The sequence below is a fragment of the Protopterus annectens genome, chromosome 12.part0 (genome assembly GCF_019279795.1).
Source record: "Protopterus annectens isolate FY-2018-M chromosome 12.part0, PAN1.0, whole genome shotgun sequence".
NCBI lineage: Eukaryota > Metazoa > Chordata > Ceratodontiformes > Protopteridae > Protopterus > Protopterus annectens.
Window position 1 is genome coordinate 1,416,152,806 of NC_056746.1, and position 22,587 is coordinate 1,416,175,392.

Below are 22,587 nucleotides of genomic sequence, written 5' to 3' on the forward strand. Positions count from 1 at the left end.
TTCCTCTCGATGTACAACACAAAGGTGAGCCCTGAAGTAAAAAACAACTTGATTTTTCACACACATATAGTATATATGTCCATACTGGGCATGCTCACACACTTAAACAAATTTAGCAAATTTCAGTCCGCAACATACTGAAAGGTCATACTGGGCATGCTCACACACTTAGGCCATGTCTGAGTACAGTAGTGGGCCACACATATCTGGCAGTTGCAGTTCTTACCCCAGAAACTTGTCACTATTCAGCAATCCTGCCTTGCGCACACAGTTATATGAAAACAGACCCATATAATATATTGGACTCCTGTCATAATCAAACTATGTACTACAAGTACTTAAGTTGTTCAAAGAAAGTGAAAATTCAAAGAAGATCATTAAATCTCTGATCGGTATCATCAATAAACAATGAGCACTCCTAACATTATCCAATCCATGTTCTGCCAAACATATTGGCAAAGAGTCCATAGAGAACCATGAAACTTTCTTTCACTATGTCATAAATATCAATGTAAACTCATATATGTTCTGAGTCAGTGCAAACTGGAAATGAATACATGTACACGACTGACATTGCCAACATCTTGTCAGACAGGTTCATACATATTTACCCCCATCTCACTGACAAAAGAGCCCATTATCATACCTGGAGATAGTGAAAACCCAGAAATCACATATACAATGGTTAAACAGCACTTTCCAAACCTAAAAACATGGCGTCTATGGGATGACATGGTTTCCCTAGCTGTTTCATATGTGAACTCCAAAACAAACAGACCCCGCACCTGAGCAGTCTGTTGAGACAGAACAGGATATGAAAAGTTGAATGCGTTACAGCAACATTTGGCACACTCCACAAGTGTTGGTGCACAACAGACCATGGGAACTATTGTCTTATAAGCCTATTAAGCCTGATCTGCAAGGCCATGGAGTCCATCATGATGGAACTCATAAACAGAGCTATTGGGAGCCTACAAACACCCAATCCTACCAATTTTGGTTTGGTCAAGGGCAGATCATGGTTCCCAAACCTGCTAGACTGTTTTCAAGGCAGTCGCCCAGGACATACATCAATGAAATGAGCTACACACATCCCACATAGACCTTGAAAAGCCCTTTTCCAACATCCCAGACACATGTCGTATCCACAAAATCAACAACTTGTGCATAAATATGTATGTCATCTGATGGATTGCCAACTGGGGCACAGATAGATCGCACAAGATAAGAATTGTGGTCTCCTGTTCAAGCTGGTAACAACTGCTGTCCCCAATGGCTCAGTCCTGGGACCCCTCTTGTCTGGTGTATACTTTTCAGAAATACAGTCAAACACAAGAGGGCTATGTTTAGCAAAGTTTGTGGATGACTGCATCAAAGTTGTCATAATCGATGTTTGGGACAACAGAGACATCCTTAAAAAGGGTCGCAGTCAGACAGATGTGGTGTCAAACTTATAGCCTCGAGCTACAGTCATACAAATACCACATAGGTGCCAACACCCTAAATATGGAGGTGATAATAAGGGATCTATGGACACATGTGGATAGTCAACTCTTCTTCCAGAAACACATTCACAAAGTGGTCAGAAAATCATGCTATGTGTTCCCACGAACTGCCAAGGTCTTTGCATGTAGGTCACAGGAGGTTCCCTCTACTCATCAGTCATCAGACCCGTCAGGGAGTACCACAACACACTTGCGATGAATCTGACTAGGCGCCTTCAGCAGTTGGAAAGACCACTGAAGTACCTCAACAAGAGGATTACTGGCCTCAAACAGTTGCCCCATGCAACAAGACTGAATTTAATTCAATCTGTACTCTGTTGCATACTGTCTACTCAAGAGATCTCTGCCCAACAGAGAGGTCCATGTCATGGCAAAACTCAGATATGCTCTGAGTTACAGCTCAATGGCACTAAATATACAGACCCATGTGATATTGCCAACATCCTAGCAGATAGGATCAGTGCTAACTTTACCCCCCTCTCACCCATGAGAGAGCACATCTCTATAACGGAAGATTGCAATGTTGCTGTCATCACGTCTGCACAGGTAAAAAACACTCTCCAAAGCCAGGAACACAGCATCCATGGGACCAGATAACTTCCCAGGCTGTGTTCTACACAAACTACAGAATGAACAGGCACCACACCAACGTACCATGTTCAGTCATAGCCTTACCTCAGGTGTTGTGCCTGCTGAATGGCGCACAGTGACGGATATCCCACTACACAAGGGTGGAGACACCACGGACCTCAGGAACTAGCGCCCATTAGCCTGATGAGCTTGCTCTGCAAGGCCACGGAATGTATCATCATACAACTTATAAAAAAATACATTGGTAATCTCCAAACTCTGGACCACAACCATGCTGGGATTGTAAAATGCAGATTATGTCTCCTAAACCTGATAGACATAATTGAAGCAGTCACCAGAACCATAGGCAAGGGTAAGGTGGTTTTCACAACCTATGTAGATCTTGCCATGGCTTTCAACACCATCCCCCACTATGGAATTATAGATAAACCCGCTAAACTGGGTATAAATTGCTATGTCACAAGATGGGTTGCCAACTGGCTCACTGACAGAACACATACTGTGAAAGTAGCAGACTCCAAATATGACTTTGGACCAGTGACGAGTGTAGTACCACAGGGTTCAGTCCTGGGTCCTGTCCTGTTTTGTATCTACTTCCCTGAAGTAAACTTTAACATGGAAGGTCTGCGGCTAATGAAGTTTCCAGATGACTGCAAGCTAGGAGCCATAATTGTAAATACTAAGGATGTGGACATCCTACAAAAGGGCCTCACTGAGACAGATGCCGGTGTCAAAGCCATGATGTCAAGCTCAATGCCAAAAAGTGCATTGTCATCCCCTTTGGTAAAAACTCTGTAGCCATGAACTACAACATATGCGGTAGTATACTTAACACTGAAAGTGTGATAAGAGACCTTGGGTCACAGGTGGACAGTGGACACACCTGTGATAATCACATCCCCACAGTAGTCAGGAAATCCTTCTACATGGCACACCTCATCACAAAAGGTGTCTCATGCAGAAGAGGACATTGTTCCCCTCTACTCATCACTCACTAGATCCATAATAGAGTACAACGCCCCTTTTGCTATGTACCTCACAAGACATCTACAACAACTGGAAAGCCTGCAGAAATACCTCACAAAGAGCATTAGCAGCCTGAAATACATGCCATACACAGACCGTCTAAAAATGCTCCAGCTGTACTCTCTCGCATATCGCCTACTCAGAGGTGATCTCTGCTAACATACAAAGCTATGTCAAACACAGAGCTGTTGGACATGCTCTACGTAAAACACTCACAATCCCTCTGATCTTTGGTCCCAAAACCCAGAGTGAAATACAAAAGGAAGGGGTGTATCCATTTACCTTATGGATACCCACACCTTCAGGTTAGTGGCATAGCATGAGGCCTTGGAGACCATGCAAGTGCAACTAACATTGGGCAAAGCTGCTTATCAGATTGTACCCTGCTAAAGATCACCTACCTTGTCTCAGAAACCTCACTCAGTATTCCTGAGAACAGTGGAAAATATAAAGGTCCTACCAAACACCATTATATGAGGAGATTACAACTACCCAAACATTGAGTGGGAGAATTACTCATGTACAATGTCCTTTGCCCAATGTTTCCTAGAGTTTAAAAACTCAAACACCCTTATCAACACGCCCACTAGAGGTGAAAACATACTTGACCTGATCATCACCAACATGGGGTACCAGTGTTCCACAACAGAGATAAACCCCTTGCTGGTATTATCAGACCATAAAGTAATCACACTGGACATCTACATCCCACTCCCCCCAGTCAAGGAAACCACTGTGAAGACATTTTCAAAAGCAAACTGCACACTTCCCAAGACCAAAGTGGAAAATTCCAAAGCCCCCTTGCTATGGGATAATGCTATACAATCTGCCGAATCATTTACAAGTGCATTCTATGAGCATCTACAGGGATGCATGGATTGAGACATCCCAAATAAAACCAAGATGCACTCCTCCAAATATAAGAAACCAATCTGGTGGTCATTGCCCATAAATAAGCTATACAACAGAAGGAGGAAATGAACACATGATAGAGCAAACCTCACAAAAGGAAAGGCATCACTGATCATTATTAGGAAGACACAATGATCACTCATTAAATAATCCAAGGCCAGTTTCTAAAGACAAATTGCCAAGGAATGTAAGAATAACAACCACAAAGCCTTCGTTAGCTATACCAAACATTTAAGTGGCAACTCTCAAATATGCTGTCAGCTACTGCAAAATGGCAAAAATACACTGAACCAACTGACATTGCCCACATCCTGGTGGACAAGTTCAGTGCAAACTCCACCCCCGTCACCCCCAAAAGGGCCTGTGTCCATCCCAGAAGAATGCAGAGCCCCAGAATTCATGGACATGCAGGTAAAAACAGCCCTTTCCAAAGCTAATAACACAGCATCAATGGGACTGGATGGTGTCCCAGGCTGCATCTTACACCAGCTCCAAAAGGAACTACACCCTCACCTACATTCACTGTCCAGACTCAACCTTACCACAGGCTATGTACCCAAAGAATGGCATACAGCAACAGTCATCCAGCTCCACAAAGGGGGTGCCACAACAGAACCTGGAAACTATTGCCCTATAGGCCTACTCAGCCTGGTCTGCAAAGCTATGGAGCAAATTATCATGGAACCCATAAACAGAGACATTGGGAACCTCCAGACACTGGACTCTACCCAACTTGGATTTGTTAAAGGCAGATCCTGCCTCCTAAACTTAGTTGACATCTTTGAAACAGTTACCAAGGACATAGATGGAGGTGAACGTAGTCCACACAGCCCACCTGGACCTCACTAAGGCCTTTCAACACCATTCCCCACTCCGGCATCATGGACAAGCTTACCAGCTTGAACATTAACAGCTATGTCACAGGATGGGTGGCCAACTGGTTCCCAGATCAAACACACATGTTCAGAGTTGCAGGTGCCATGTCCGACTCTAAACCAGTCACAAATAGCATCCCACAGGTCTTGGTCCTGGGACCCGACCTGTTCAGTAGATACTGCTCAGAGGTACAGGTAAGCATGGGAGGAGTATGGCTGAACAAGTTTGCAGATGTCTACTAACTGTGGTTCATAATCGACTCCACGGCTGACACAGACATCCTCCAGAAGGGTCTTACAGAGACAGATACCTGGTGTCAAAACAATGCCCTCAAGCAGAATGCCAAAGAATGCATAGTCATCCCCTTTGGATAAAACAAAGTGCACACAAATTAACACATAGGTGGTAATCCAGTATGTATGGAAAATGTAATTATGGCCCTGGGGACCCAGGTAGATAGTAAACTCTCCTTTGATGATCACATTGCCAAAGTGTTTAGAAATTCCTTCTATGTAGCCCACTTAATGTCACCTAATGTAACCCACTTTATCTAGTCTGATGATGTCACCATCCTACAAATATACCTGTGGAAAAGAGATTTCCCAGTAATGTGCATAGTGCCGTGTTAATGTGTACTCCTCTAGTATCATAAAGTAGTTAGGTAGGGGGTTGAATCCTTGACAACTGTATGAGAGTGTGTGTTTGTGTGTGTATCTCCTTGGAGAGGAGCAACCATTTTGGAGACTACTACAACACCTTAAAAGTGGTATACTTATTTTTGTCAAGCCTGATGATGTCACTATCCTACAAATATACCTGTGGAAAAGAAAATTCCCAGTAATGAGTGTATTGCATCATGTTAATGCACACTCTTCTAGTATCATAAAGTAGTTAAGTAGGGTTTTGAATCCTGCACTTGACAACTGTATGAGAGTGTGTACGTCTCCTTGGAGAAAAGCAACCCTTCTGAAGACTACTGAAACACCTTAAAAGTGGTATACTCATCTTTGTCAAGTCTGATGATGTCACCATCCTACAAATATACCTGTAGAAAGAAGAACTCCCAATAATGTGTATAGTGTGTCATGTAAATGCGTACTGCTCTAGTATCATAAAGTAGTTAGGTAGGAATTTGAATCCTGCACTTGACAACTGTGTATGTCTATCTCCTTGGAGAAGAGCACTTTTTTGGAGACCACTAAACCACCTTAAAAGTGGTATACTTATCTTTGTCAAGTCTGATGATGTCACCATTCTACAAATATACCTGTGGAAAAGTGAGCTCCTAGTAATGTGTATAGCACATCATGTAAGTGCATACTGATCTAGTATCATAAAATAATTAGGTAGAGGTTTGAATTCTGCACTTGACAAGTGTATGCAAGTGTGTGGGTGTGTGTGCATGTATCTCCTTGGAGAGGAGTAACCTTTTTGGAGACTACTAAACCACCTTAAAAGTGGCATACTTATCTTTGTCAAGTCTGATGATGTCACCATCCTAAAAATATACCTGTGGAAAAGAACAGTCCCAGAAATGTGTATAGTGCGTTGTGTAAATGCATACTGCTCCAGTATTATAAAGTAGTTAGGTAAGGTTTTGAATCCTGCACTTGCTAATGATATGCATGTGTGCTCTGTGTGTCTTACACTGTTGGTCAATGTGTTGTGGGTTTTGCTTTTACTACTGTATGACATATCACAATGACAACAGTATGTGCATTGCACGTCAGGTAGCTGTGTGGCAAATACATATACGTACATGTGACCTCAATTATTTCATAGGTGGGAACCCTGCTTTCTCCATGAACACATCTGTTATCTTTGCCAGAGTGTGTTGCCATTTTCCAGACCTTAGGCCACATCTGTATGCTTGTGACAAGCCCAGCCACTGCAGTGATCCCTAGCCTAGGTCATCCATGTCACACACACTCATTACAGTTTCTATTGAATAGTGTGAGTGAGGGTTTATGCCTGAGGTATATTTCAGACCTGTTCAAACACAGCAAAGTCTGTCAATGATGGCTATCCATTATAGGTGTACAACAACCTTTGTGGATATGCATGCAGACCCCTTATTGCTTATGTGATCTACCAAGGGATTTCAAAATACCTTTGGAAATGTGATTACCAAAGGAGAGATGACATAACACTTGGCTGTATATACACATCGGAACCTGTTCAACATGTTGGGGGCTACTACCTATGTGGTACTGTGGGGATACTATGTGTTGTAAAAGTGGATGACTATGCTTTAGTTGGCTTATAGCTTTACAGCATGGGTTTGACAACAGGTATCTGTCTGTATGATACCCTTGTGGAGGAGGTGTGTGTCATCTGGAGAATCCATTATAGGCCACAGTATGCATTTCCAGACGTGGACGGACATATCCCTACTTTGTTTGCTTGTACCTAAGAGAGCTATATGCCAAAGAGGAGTGATCCCAGGAATGGGTGCAGGTGAATACCACTGGTTACTGGCATAGTATAGTACCTGAAGGATCCAAATGTTACTGTGTGTCCTACATCTGTGTGTCAGTTGTCAAGACATCATCTAACGATTGTTTATGGTCAGGCTGTTGAGGTTATGTATACTACCAGAATGCAAACCAATGACAGATAGTAACAGTATCACCCACAGCACAGTGTCAAACCATGTCATACACACGTGTACACAAGTCCCAAAATGTGTGTAGTAAAATGCATACTGGCCACCAATAGAAACTATGGAGTGTTAACACTGTATAATACAGGGCATGTCACCCTGCCCATGTGTCCACTATGCATGTACATGCAGACAGTGCACCTCCACCATGTTCACAAATGTACACCTGCAAATCTGTGCTGCACACATCCCACACATACTGTCCACTTTCTAACACATGCTGCTAATACTACACACATCAGCCAAGTGGCACGAGGGCAGACAATACACTATTGGAATTAACATTGGCGTAAACAATACTACATTGACAATAATAGCTTTATTGCATCATGCCTGCTCAGCTACACCTTCAAGGATATCATTACACTTTACTGCTGACAACATGCTAACATTGCTATACTGCTATAAAGTCACCCTGTGCATCAGCACCATGTTAGCCTGTTCCTGCATCAATGTTACAGATGACGGGAGGTGGCACGGGTTTCATCATATGCACAGTGCACAGGGTGTGTTGTTGGTTTGCCAGAGGCCTACATTGAGCCACACAATCGACATGTATGTGTGTGTGTGTGTGTGTGTGTGTGTGTGTGTGTGTGTGTGTGTGTGTGTGTGTGTGTGTGTGAGGGCCAAGAGTACTGGTATGTGCCAAAGTGGATGTAATGTGTGCAGGTATGTGTTAGCCCTAGGTGTCTGGTTTTTCAGGTACTAAGTCAGACTGGGTACTATCCTCAGAGATAGACATATGTACACTGGATTCAGGTCCCTGCTGGAACTGGCCAGAGCCACGTGCATGTGGTCTTCTAGGACGGTCTATGGACAGCCCACCCCCAACATTGCTGGGGCTGGTACTGGCACTATGGGAATGGCTGTGACTTGATGGACATCCACGGCGACTGACAGCTGCTGATGTTGCTGGCATATGTCCACGTCGACATCTCAACTGTCCCGCACTGTCCTGACACATGGACATGACATTGCGGAGGACATGTAATGTCTCACCCCAATGTCTATCAGTGGCCACAGTGTAATTTTGGATGGCACCTGCTAGGTCTCAGATACTGTCAATTACATTGGTGTTATGTGCCTTCTTTGCCCTTAGTCCCTGTCTGGTGTACTGTTCCATACATGCCTGTGCTTCCTTGACAGCCTGGAACATGCGTGAGGTTGTAAGACCTGTGGCACGTCTGACAGGGGCATGATGTAGTTCTCCGATGAGAACCCCTGGACATCTGCCTATGTAGTACCGTTCCAGACATCTGGCTATGGCTGCTGTGTCCGGATGCATGGGCCATAGATACCACACTGTCCTGGCCATTGCCGACTGTACACTGTCCCTCAGCTAAGGGCATTGGTGATGGTGGATGTATTGGCAGTATGACTGTGTGCATGGATGGGGAGGACACCTGTGTACTGTCGATTGGTGGCCCAACAACAGACCCTGGCAAACATGCCTGTTCCTCAACACACCTATCCTCATTATCACTATTTGTGTCAGTGATATCAGGTTCCCTGCTGCAGTGAACCAGTCCAACCTCAGCACCTGTGAGAGGAAGACAGGAAACACACTTTAAAACCTGTACATGATGTCACAACACATGAACACATGAACACATGCACACATGAACACATGAACACATGAGCATATGAACACATGAACACATGAACACATGAACACATGCACACATACACACATGAACACATGAACACATGCACACATGCACACAGGCACACATGCACACAAATACACTCCTCACTAAAGCAGACACACACACACACACACACACACACACACACACACACACCACCAGCAATCCAGAACATACTCAATAGCAGTTTATGGTGGGGTACAGTATCACAAGCCAAACAGTCATATCACACATGTCAGCATGCAGGACGTGTGTTGCTCAACAGCATGCAATGCGAGTGTAGACAGTCCTTGCTACTAACAGTACACATGGCTTTACACATGGCTTTTCACAGCAAACATGCACAGCATGCATTATGCGTAGGTGTGTTACATGTGTACATGGCCTAAACCTTACCTATGATGTGCATATTTTATTTGCAACAATAAATGTAGAACACACACACCAGCGTGGGTCTGCTGCCTTGCTGTCACACCAGAGGGACCTACAAGGATATGAGACAGTTTGTCAGTGGCAACAACTGTGGCATTTCTACTGTGGGTTTGCAATCTTACAGTAGTACAACTGTTTACATTCACAGGCCTACAGATTATGTTCCAAATGATCAGTATTGCACAACACCAGGCTCCACATCTTCTAACTACATAGTACACATCTCACATATGCATGATCTACCAATAGAGGTAACAGTAGTCTACAGATATGCCATGTTACCTGCACGCTCAGTGTGAACTTGCTGGGTGGCTCCAACCTCTATGACCATACATGTCTGCTGCTGTTGTTGTTGGCCAGGAGCCACCAGGCTCAGGAGCAGCTCCTCCACTCTGGCGAGGGGGGATGGATGGTAACCCCACCACCTGTAGCAAGCTGTTGTCTACGGACATCAGCCACATGCTGCCGGACATGTCTAAGTAAATCACTGCAGTGATGGCGTACCTGCTCATATGTCCGGTTATGCATGCCTATGTCATTTACCCTATGAACAACATCTTGCCACAGTGCAGTCTGCTCATGCTGGTCCTGTCTGGTTCTTCAGAATAGCACTCTGTAGTGCTGGATCAGACTGCTTGTAATGATGTCATCCTCAGCACTACTATAGCTTGGGTTGTGACAGTGGGCCATGATCCCTGGAAGACAATGAAACAATATGTCTGAGCAAGTCATAATGCGCACTTAACATTATACAGTACAGATATCACTGAACTGCCATATATAGCAACCTATTAGCTGTCAGAGGATACACACTTTCAATACCACATATCAGTACTCAACCCCCAACTGCCTGACAGTGCCTGGCACACTTTGTATATTACACCATGTTCTGCACAGCAACAAAGTGAAATCACTATGTAAAACTATACAACAGTACATGGCACACTGTATGCGACACAATGCACCACCTAGCCACAGAAGGTATAGATCAAGCTAATGCATAATGTAATATGTCCTCCATCACAATGATTGTATAGTCCAGTTACAGTATTACCAGTATACCACACTACTTGTTGATGGCAAACCCCTGCCTAATATATGTGCACATTCGTGAATATGGGTGGCATACTGTTGTACTAGTCTATACATGTTGCTAGATATGCACTTATATCCTGTAACACACATATGACAGAGGGCATGTTACAGGCATACCCACACACACATCAGACATACTTACAAGACACAAAGGTATGGCAAGCCAGATGAGCTTTACGTGTGTACCATACAGTACTGTGTGTCAGTACATACAAAACCTTAAGCCTGAGTTATGTAATCTGTGAGGACTACAGGGAACAGACAAAACAGTGGTTCCAAGCAATGTGGACATACACTATACTGTGCTGTTTAGGCCCACAGCTTCAGGTAGTGCTACTGTTCATACAGGAGTTGGATTCACCAGCAGTACCAATCAACAGGCATACATGTACTGCTTTAGCCTCCAATGACACATCCCAGTCAACACCAAGGGACTACGTCAGACCGTATGCCATACTGATTTTTCTGCCTAGCAATAGTATACACATCTTTTGCTGGGATCAAAGCTAGGACACAAAATACCATGTCAGAAACAGTTTTCCACTAAGCTATCCCACATATACACAACCTTGACACATTCATCAACACATTGACCATCGCACTCAGTCAACCTCACATAGCATGTATTGCAACAAGTACATGTGGGTGTGTATAGGTTCATAAGTAGGTACTAGGCTATTGGCCCTAGGGCCTATATAAGCCTAGCCAAATGGTACCCTGGCCTTTGCCACCCAAGGAATTTAATTTCCTGTGCCCCTGTCAAGCAGAGCCACAGAGGTGATCCTCAGGGTGTATTATCTATCTCCCATCCGATCATCAAGATTATTCATGAAGAGTGCTACTGAGGAGCTTTGTTTGCTATAGATAGGTAGTTTTTTCCAGAGTATGCAAAGTCATTGAGATAGGAATCTATCCCTCCAGCATGTTCTATTTATTGTGGTGACAAGGTTTAGATCCCTAGAGCATGTAGCTCGGAGGGATTGGGATTTCTTTACGTGGAGCATGTCCAACAGCTCTGGGTTTGACATAGCTTTGTATGTTAGGCAGAGATCACCTCTGGGTAGGCGATATGCGACAGAGTAAAGCTGGCATTTTGTGAGACGGCCTGCATAGGGCATCTGTTTGAGGCCGGTAATCCTCTTTGTGAGGTATGTCTGTGGCCTTTCCAGTTGTTGTAGATGTCTTGTGAGGTACATACCAAAAGGGGCGTTGTACTCTATAATGGGTCTAATGAGTGATGAGTAGAGGGGAACAATGACCTCCTTTTCCCTGGATGAGAAGCCTTTTGTGATGAGGTGTGCCACATAGAAGGGTTTCTTGACTAGTGTGCCACTGTGATCATCAAAGGGGAGACTACTGTCCACCTGTGCCCCAAGGTCTCTTATCACACTTCCGGTGTTAAGTAGACTACCACCTATGTGGCAGTTCATGGGTACCGAGTTTTTACCAAAAGGGATGACAATTCAATTTTTAGCATTGAGCCTGAGGCCATGCCTTTGATACCAGGAATCTGTCTCACTATATATGACTCAGTCTCTCTCTCTCTCTCTCTAAATATATATATATATATATATATATATATATATATATATATATATATATATATATATATATACATACATATACACATCCATTGGGGTACATGTACATATAGGCACATATACAGTCCACATTTCATTGTGGGAATATCAATTATGCAAAGGATGTGAGGTATACAGTAATGTAATAATATCGCACAGTCTTGTGAGAAATGCATTGAAAGTGTTCACAGCCCAGGTAGCTTTAGCAGGCCTCACTGGCTGCAACATTGCAAACTTAACAAATCACACCCACAGTGTTTAATCACCGCATGTCATATACCAGCACTGTATGCTGTCTTGTTTGCCACACACTACAACCTACATACAAATATGCACATAACAACCTTCACCAACATATATATGTCCACTCTTCACATACAGTTGCGGTATGTCCCTTGCTCTATGCACATGTACAGATGTTAATATATCTGACACATATATATCTCTCCGTATGTGTGTGCCATACACACACAAGGTCCACACTGTTATAAGTCTCTAGACCTCACAGCTGACCTGTTGGGCCTTGCTGCAACATGAACATGTGTCACATGTGAGCACACAGTAATATTAGATGGTGTGTATATAGCTACAATTGCTAGATTAGCATATTAGCCTGGTACAGCAGTTGCCAATGCTAATCTACATGTTAATATGACTATCATGCATGTGTTACTCTGTCACATCCATGTTTATATAGCTGTTTGTGCTACTCCTCCAAACAGCCATTGTCCACACTACTGTACAGAACACAGATAACATAGATCAGATGTTTGACATTTAGTGCTGAGCTACATATGTCACAGTTATGTCCCCCTGCACACAGCTACACACTGGTTTGTCCATGGCAGTAGTTATGCTGGACATCTGTGCATAGATACGTACTGCTGTCACATATGGATGTTTCAAAGTATGTAGAGTACTCTTCAAAAAAATCTACTACATGCCAGTAAATACTTATCTGTTACATACCTTTCCTTTCCTTTGTATGTTTTGGTATTATTAATTTCCGTGTTCCTTTTTTTTTTGTTTGTTTGTTTGCTTTTGCGGTTAATGTCTCTCTCTCTCTCTCTCTCTCTCTCTCTCTCTCTCTCTCAGTGTCTGCAATGGAGTTATTGCGTGTGTGGGCAGCAAGTACAGCCTGCTTTTATAGGCATCTGCACATGTGCATGTGATGGCCTCTGCACCAATTGGTGGCCACCATTTGGTAATTGCATGCAGCCTGCTATATGGTAATTGCAGTACTCACTGCCCTAGTAAACTAATGCTATAAATTGCTAAGTCAGGTAGGCGTAGCCCTTTGAGCTTTCCAAAGTGGGGCTCATACATGTTTGTTGTGGACACCGTTGTTTAAGTCAGAAGGTTGGTACAGTTCTTATATCTGAAGCTAGGGGTTTAGCCAGTGATTTAAATGTTGTACTCAGACCTGAATGTTGCCACTTCCAGTACACACTTGTCAGTGTAGAATTGTACTCACCCCTGAAAATGCTACACAAGATACATGGGAGCATGTAGTTTCTTTTCTACTTATACAATTAACTGCCATACAAAAGTAGTTATTGAGATGTATTCTTTTGGCACATGAACTGTTTGTGAACTGCTATACTGTGAATATTAATGTACTCACTTCTGAACAGTTTGTGCTTTTTAGTGTTGACATTAGCACAGTCTGCTCATGAAAACTGGACAATTCCAGTACTGAGTATGCCTACCTACATCCTTGGTAGACCCTGAATACACAGGTATATTGTACATTTGGGTAGAGATGCAGACGTACAGAGAGCATTATGTATTATTGTGTGAATGTTATCTTGCTGGACTTAAAGGGTTGCTGTGTACCTGTTAGTTTATCAAGGCAAGTAGTCTGCCTGCATAGCTCCCAACTGTGGACCTATCCAGATGGTAGACAGATGTTAGCCTGTTATTCTTTGTCTGTGCAATGCACAGGTCTTTTCAGCACTGGTACAAGGGCATTGTTACAGTCAGTTGCTGCCAGTACATGGCTACATCCTTTGGTATTTCAGTGTTGTACTCCTACATACGGGTATGCTTGTGGAACTCCTTCCAAAGCTATTTGCACAGTGTGTAACAGCAGAAATGCTGATATGCCTGTGTGTTTCTGCCTCTGCCAGGCCTCTGAAACACTCGGGTATATATTTGAACAGAGTCAGGGAAAGGTAGGTAAAAGTGAGGTACACCTTCAAAATAATAGAGACAGTAAGTGGAGACTTCAAGAGAATCAGTGCATATGGTACACCTTTTCAGAAGTACAAGCGGTGTTTAACTCTTATTATTGTCATTATTCATTAAGTGTAATACTCCACCTTTCTGCCTAACATCAGTACTTTTCAGAGGGATTCAGAGGGGCACAGCTAACATATGTTTCAAAATCAGGGACATCCCTGAAAAGTAGTCACAGTTTGGATGTATGTCCTCTGCCGTAATCAGATATGCAACTGTTTGTCCTGCTATGATACTGTGTGTGGGTTGTAAAGTGCTGCTGTAACATTATTTTCTGCTAGAATGGCTGGTTCTCTTATCACAGTCATGTAATGCAATTCCACAACAACTGCTGGTAAAGTTCCACAGAACAAGTTTTGTGTTATGGCATTCCTATTTTTCCTTTACATTCACTCATTCTGATGCATGATATATTTATTTCAGCACCAACTTGTGGTATGTCTACCATGGCTTAGTGGTACTTCATGCAATCTAGTCTGTTCGCGGTCTGGGATTCGAGACTGACAGTGGTGTTTTATTTTGCTGTTGAGCAGAACAAGGGCCCTGACACACAGAGTGACTAAGGCACTTTTAAGCAGTTGTAAGCGGGTTTGCGTGGGTTTGTGCAATGCTTAGCAATGCTTAGCTAAGTGCACACAAGTGCACACTCACGCAAACCCGCTAACTACTGCTTAATAGTGCTTACTCCCACTAACCCTGCGCTCATTTCTTTGAAAGAAAAGAAAATGAGGAGATAGGAAAGTGGTGAAAAAGGGGCACAAAGAGGGAAAGACAGTAGGGAAAACAGCTCAGAATGTGCAGGACAGGTGTAGGGAAGGTCCATAGCTGCCCATTTCTTTAACAGCAACAGCTGTGCATATGCAATAAATTTGGAGGGAAATATGAAACCTTCCACCCCTGAGAGAGGAGTGAGGACAACAAAGTATGTTGTACTGCCAATTAAATATCAATTTATGTGTCCAGCGGACATGTGTGCAAAATGGGCAGCTATGTACGGGGTGTAATTTTTTTGGGGGAGCAGATTGCCCTTTTTTTTTCAGGTGAGAGTGAAATGTGGGGTAGGGGAAGTAGGTATATTTGGGGAGGTAGGTTGGGGAGTTAAACAGAAAAGACAAACAAGATACATACAGGGGCGGAATATGACACATGTGGTGGGTGAACACAACTGATGGGGAAGGATGTTTGGAAATTGTAAGCCCATGAGCCCACAGATGGCAACAGTGGAACTGAGATCCCCACCCATAGGCAGTCACCACTGCACCTTCACAGCCCAGAGAGTGGCTGTGCTGGGGGCTGCATAGGAGGGGCAGGCTCACCCATTAGTCACTCCACTCATGCCTCAAGCTGACATAGAGGATCAGTGACAGAACGCTCGATCTCCCTACGCACCACAGCCCAGACCGTTAGGAGGGTGATAGGTGGCCCTCCTCCACCCACGCTTGCATGGGGGGACAAGCCCCATCCCCTGCAGCTCTTCCACCTGAAGGTGACACAGGGCCAATGGAGGAGGAGGTCCCAGGCTGGGCACCGGACCTGCTGTTGCCAGGTGCCATCACCAGCTGAGGTGGGACAGGTAGGTCCGCTGGGTCCGGCCTTCCCATACATTCTATGTTTAGGAGGATTTAATGAAAATATGGGTTAGTAACAGTCAACAGCATTCCCAATTAGTTATAACAGCATGCAGAAGTATTCCCATTAACCCAACACACCAGGGTTCCAACAGTTGAACAGCAAGCATGACACATGTATATATACAGAACAACAGTGGACATTACAACAGCATGCAGGTTTAATTGATGGCAACAGGCCACCAATATTGTGGTATTTGAACAGGGCATATGCATCAAAATAAATGCAGATATTTATAAACCAATAGGACATATGTCCCAACAAATGTTTTGAGATTAGACATACCCATTGAGGTGTGGAATTGCATTTTTTTATGCACATACAGTAGGGTGGAAAACAATAGCTCCATTAACAACTTATATATCCTTCTAGTTTACATTACATTCCTATTAACTGCAGTTATATGTCCCCTACATGTATTATCACACTACCCAATTGTCCTTAAATTGGGAAATGGGTTTTGCTAGATCTTTACATACATGGGCTGTGTCTGACATACAAACTGTCCGGGATACAGATGTTACTGCTACATATTTTGTGAGTTGCTCGGATACACCACTGCTGAGATGGTACACTGACAGCTCTACTTTCCTATACTTATCTAGATATGTTTAGGTGAAATTATCAGTTATATGTTAACAACTCCCTACATTTCTGCCAGCACAATGACATTTCTGGGTAACACAATACCAAGCTACTTATTAGCAGATTAATCTGTACATGTTGGTCATGAACCAACAATTGAGGACTGTAAATATGTTTAAAAGCTACTGGCACTCCCTTCATCCACTTTATATGGGCCTACCCAGCTGTGTGTTAACAGTGCTTAATACAACAGCACTATTTCTATAATGCAAGAGTACAACAACATATAAAAAAAAAATGACACAGACACACTCCAGGAATTATACCTTTATTAAAGACTTATAACACTTTTCTAGAGGCTGTCTCATTTATTTTATATAATAGTGCATGCAGAATTATTATTAGAAAATTATTATACCTTTATTTATTGTGTTAAAACACTTTTTTCAGGCTCTTTCATTTATTTTACATAACAGTACAAGCTGGATAATTACTAACCTGCCTGGTGGCACAGCCTTAGCAGCCTATCTGCATAGGCTTGCTGATTCGCAGCACGGACACCTGCAGCTGTGAAGTCAATGAAGTGATATTGAGACATATCTATCCATAGTATAGACTAGAATAACAATTCTTACATACTTAATTCCATGGCTACTTACTCAGTAGTGGAGCATTTTCCATCTCACGGGCCTCCTGGATCCACTGGTCCAGTTGATCCGCCTTGCGTCTCTTCAGGTCTGCGTGCTGGTGTGTGACCTTCTCACCAGTCCGAGGGACACCTGTGGCACTGCTGAGTTCATCAGCTAAATGGTCACAGGCTTCCGCTTTGTATTGGGTGCCCTGGTACTGGCCCCCTAGGTGTCTAACCTCATGATTATGGACAAGGAGCCAAACCATTACTTTTGACTCCTCAGTGCCCCAACGTTGCACTCGAAAATGAGAGCCTTTTCCAGCACCAGCCATTGCTGCCTGCAGATGGGAGCTACAACCAGTTATGGCAAGTATTCCCGCCTATGGAGCTTAAATATGCATCATTTCCCACACTTATTTGTGATTGGCCAGTTTTGAAAAAACTCAGCTGAAGGCACACCTGCTTAGCAATGGGTAATCTTCCATTGATATGTATGTGTGTGTTGAAACTGCATGCTTATGAAAAGCTGTCATGGCTTAGTGGTTCAGTACTGTGATTATGGTGCACAGTATCCCGGGTTCGAGGCCTGTTATTGTTTTTTATTTTACTACTGGCCAGATTGGCTAGGAGATGTGGCTGTGTTTAGCTGACTTTGCTCAACTTTGCCCAATGTTGCTCTACGTTGTTCTACGGTGCTCTACGTTGCCCAACATTGCCTGATGTTGAGCTATTTAGCGCTGTGCCCAGCTACTTGCAAACATGTTCTGTTTGCGCTAGTTTGCACGATGCGCAACTCCACGCAAAACTATTGCGCTAGTTAAAGCAGTGCTCAGCTATGATCAATTATACTTAAATATGCTTAATACTGGTAAACTTTGCTTAGCAGTGCTTCACATTGCTTAAGATACGTTACTTATGCATTCATCAGTATGCATAACCATTTCACCTTCATATATATATATATATATATATATATATATATATATATATATATATATAAAATTCATTTACTACTACATAGGCCATTTCAATGCTTTTTACTAAAATTTAAATGATAAATGTCAGGAATTATTTTTATATACAGATTTCCAACAGAAAATTGAAAGGGGAGTGGTGGGACTCGAACTGGGAATGCCTCCTCTTTGTGCGAATGCTCTACAACTACGCTATTGCTATTTTGCTTAATTTGCATATAAGTTTCTTATTATCCTCTTCCATGTATAAACTGCTAACTGTAGCTAAGCAATGGGCAAACCCATGCAAACACACGCAAATACGGGCAGCTATATTGGGAATAATAAAAAAAATAAAAGTTTTACATTTTATAATTGTACAGGGGTTTAGAATGTGGGGGAGTGTAGCATTGTCGCCTCACAGCAAGACGTTCTCTGGTTCGATTCTCGGCTGGGGAGCCTTCTGTGCAGAGTCTGCATGTCCTCCCTGTGGTTACATGGGTTTCTTCCGGGTGCTCCGGTTTCCTCCCACATCCCAAAGATATGCAGTAGGTGGATTGGACACACTAAATTGGCCCTAGGTGTGAGTGTGTACGTGTGTGTGCCTTCTGTGGAAGGTTGGGTGCCGGGCTGGCAACTCGACACTGTAAAACTCAACTGCCAATCATGAGCGGACAGATGATCCACTGTGGCAACCCCTAACCTGGAAAAGCTGAACGAAGAAGAAGGAGTAATAACTTCCATGCTGGCACAGATCCAAGGAGGAAGGCACCAGGTCCAAGGAGGATGGTGAAGTATGGAGCATGCCACCACTGTTTAGTTTTATTTATGATTCTGTAAATATAACCATTTCCTCTTATCCAGTGTGATTTGTGACACCTGGATATTTAACTGTAACTCCATAGGTGAAAGAGCTCAAAAAATGAGAATATAACACTGTTAAGAGGAAGGACATGTGAAAAGTATTATATGAACGGTTAAAAACTAAGTGAATCAAAAAAAATATGTATATGTATATATATATATATATATATATATATATATATATATATATATATATATATAGGTTTACTATTGAATGTGCGAATGCACTTCGTTCGAACGGCGACCTCATCGACGTGTTTGCGCGAACCGAAACTGCAAAAACTGTTCTCTAGCGAACCGAAACCGCAAAAACTTCGATGATCGACATTACCGGCCGCGCAACACCTCCACACCCATGCTACCATGGGTCGGATAGGGGCGAAGTTTTGCCGTTCGCACATCTGGGAGTCGGTGTAGTGGCGATCGCAGTTCCGCATTCGTGCAAGACGAGTCGCACATGTCGGGATAGACATTTCAATAGTAAACCATATATATATATATATATATACACACACACACACACACACACACACACACACACACACACACACACACACACACACACACACACACCCACACACACACACACATATGTATGTATGTATTTTATGTTTTAGAAAAGGTGGTGATTTTAAACAGAGGAGGTTGCAGGAAGCTAAGTTAGCATACAAAGACCTCTATTTGATAAATGCTACACAACATCCTAAAATCAATGATGTTGTGTGTATTAGTAGTGTTATAAAACTTTGAGCATCAATATTATAATTTTATTTTTTGTTTGTTTTTATTTTTGATGTTATAATGTTAGGACAGTCACAAATGATGCATGCTTTCCTTTAATTACCAAAGCAATGAATTCTGATTGGTAATTATGCTTCACATGACAGTTTCATTTTTATATAAGTAAGTGGTACTTGTAAAATGCCCTAGTTTCTAATGAAGTTCCATTTTACTGTTTTCTAGAAAAGACGTCCTTAAACTTTCAGCTGAATTTCCTGATTGGTGGATTTGCCTTAGAATTATGTTTTCTTCTTGTGAAGTGTGTATTTCACATCTACCAGGAACATTTTTGGTTTACCACAGGAATGCCATTCTAAAATAATCACAGTGTTGTACTAACAAAACTGGAAAAATGAGTTTATCGGTCAGGTTCAAATGCATCCAACTAATTTCCTGTAATGCACTGTTCACACCTTTTATAATTATTGAACTGGCACCATTTCATACACAGCTATGGTCATATTCTGCTTCAAAATGAAACTTCTAAGAATTTCAGAAAATGCAGGAGGACATGCCTTGATCCATATGAAACAGTAGCCCTACAGAAGTCTGGAACATATAGCGTATCTATAGTTTTTTCATATCTATTTTGATGATTGTTTAAATATAATGCTGAATGCCCAGGCTATGTCATTACCTAAAGACTAGGTAATCACTATAATTAAGTGATATGTGACTGTAGCTGTCAGTACCAAGCTACTTCTATTTGTGACCCATGTCAGAGAGTTGTGTTTTTGAAATAATCATACCGTACTCTGAGACATGCTTACTAAACATAAATACTTATTCCTGTATGAACAACTCTACTCACACATCATGAAGAATGTACCACTAATGCTGTGTATGTACATACCTAGGTGTTGCATATTTTTGCATCGGTGGTTTTATTGTCTGAATACATGTTACAAAAATGCTTTGGGCCCTATTGTTTTATAATGAGAACATGTGTATATCATGAATTGCTTTTTGTTATTTATTCCAGATTAGTACGGGCTAAAAGAGAGTTGCACAATTTAGACAGCATTAATAAATCACAATATCATCATCATCATCAGCCCCCTTTTTCCCATTTTTTTCTACATGGGGTCAGGGTATCGTGTTGACTGTTACCAACTCTCTTGATTCAGTGCCACACTCCTGCCTTCTTTAACACTCATGCCTGAGTGTCGCAGATCTTCTTTCACACAATCCATCCACCTCTTTGCTGGACATCCTAACTTCCTCTTACCTTCTTCATATCTGTCCCAAATCTTCCTCACCAGATTGCCTACTGCTTTTCTGCACATGTCCAAACCACAGTAATCTGTTCTCTTTCATCTTTTCTGCATTTGGAGGTACTTTGGCTTCTGCTCTTGTATCCTCATTTCTTCGTCTGTCCCACAGTGTGCATCCTATCACTCTTCTCAGGCACTTCATTTCCATCACCTCTAGCTTCAACTGTTCTGCCTTTACTGCCCAGGTTTCTGTACCATGCAGTAGTACTGGTTGCATCACTGTTTTGTACGCCTTACTTTTCAGCTTCTTTGGCATTTTTCTGTCATAGACTACACCTGAGACTCTATGTCAGTTGGTTGCAGCCCCTCTGATTGTAGCTTAGACCTTTTCATTCAGACTTTCCTTCTCCTCAACCACCTTATCTTCCCTTCTATCTCTATTCTCAGCTTCTTCTGATTTCTCCAGTTTGCTGCCATTACAACCATCTTATCTGTGCTTAGTTTCATTCCATGTGCCTTCAGTTTTGTATCCCATTCTCCTATCCTTTGCTGAAGTTCTGGTTCAGAGTTGGCCTGTAATGGCACATTGTCTGCATACAGCAACTTTGTTGCTGCATCCAGAAAATGTGGCATACGGCAACCTTGTTGCTGTATGCAGACAATGTGGCATACGGTAACTTTATTGATCTTTCCCCACTGACCTGTTTGCTAATGCAGTCCATCACCAGTATGAACAGCAGTGGGCCCGGAGCTGAACCATGGTGTACACCCACTGCCACTGATAACCCATCTGTGAGGTTCAACACTGTTCATACTTGAGTCATTGGGTCCTTGTACATAGCCTGCACTAATTCTACCAATGTTTCTGGGACTTCAAACCACCACAGTACTGCCCAAATCAGCTTTCTTGGGACCTTGTCATATGCTTTCTCCAAGTCTAGGAATCCCCAGTTGGACTCTTTCCTCATCTCTAGCTTCTTCTCAAGTATCTGTCTCTAAGGTCAACAGAGACCAGGCTGAAGATCTAGAAGTTGATTGGAGAGAAAGTACAACAGTTCAAGGAATTACTCAGGGCTCTATAACCCCAAGAAGAGGTGGTAAAAGGTGGAGTTGAACAAGAATGGCAATGCCTAAAAACAGTATGTGTTAAGACAGATATGTGGCCGAGCCAGGTATGGAAATAAGGTACATAAGGAAAGCTGGTGGTTGAATGCAGAAGTCCAGGAAGTCATGAAAAGAAAGGAGTTCAGGAATAAGTGGAAGATAGAAAAGACTGACCAGGATGGGAAGGTCTACTGGTTGGATAACAAAGAAGCTAAGAAGGAAGTTGCAATAGCAAAGAATAGGACATGAGAGGCACTCTACCAA